At 42.9% G+C, this 648-nt stretch overlaps 1 protein-coding gene across 1 annotated transcript in view; it reads right to left on the minus strand.

Moving 5' to 3' along the window:
• Positions 1-648, minus strand: part of LOC119590992 — a gene marked incomplete at its 3' end in the record, with an annotated part of 9,349 nt that overhangs the window by 7,672 nt on the left and 1,029 nt on the right.

Below are 648 nucleotides of genomic sequence, written 5' to 3' on the forward strand. Positions count from 1 at the left end.
CCTTTTTTAACATCCTTATACCTACACCGGCTTCGAGAGATTACGCAATCCAGACTCTCACACGTCCATCTGGGGCGGGGGCAGCCCTTGGGGGAAAGTCCGAGCTTGGCACGTCTGCCAGCAACTGGCACTTCACAAGACTAAGAATGTATTGAGTGTATCCGTACAATCACTGGGCTATCTTGTGTATCTTATCTTATCACTCTATAATAATTTGTTCCACGGGTTGACTCCTAATTCAGTGCGTGCGACGCATAATTCCGCTTCGTTACTGGCTGCTGTCCCGTGACGTTTCCAGAAAAATAAACTACTTTTAAAACGTATGATGACAGTTTGAGATTACAGAAAAAAGCAAAAAATAGAGCCAAATTTTAAGTATGATTTTTATAATATCGCAGTGGCTTTCAACACGAGACCTTCTGTAGGCTGCGATGAACGGACTGTGTAAGATGCACTCTTGCAAAGCCCAGCGAATCTGTCATTGTACATTTGGCAAGACAGAGCTTAGATCGGTTTCTCCTTGGCACTAAATGATGTAGGACAACCAAAACAAGCTGTCTTGTGGTAATGTACTCGTGGAGGTTCATTGGCTTTTGCTAAAGGGGTAAATTTTTTGTATCACACAATCATCCAACCTTACAGTTAACA

Source organism: Penaeus monodon, chromosome 28, assembly GCF_015228065.2.
Source record: "Penaeus monodon isolate SGIC_2016 chromosome 28, NSTDA_Pmon_1, whole genome shotgun sequence".
NCBI lineage: Eukaryota > Metazoa > Arthropoda > Malacostraca > Decapoda > Penaeidae > Penaeus > Penaeus monodon.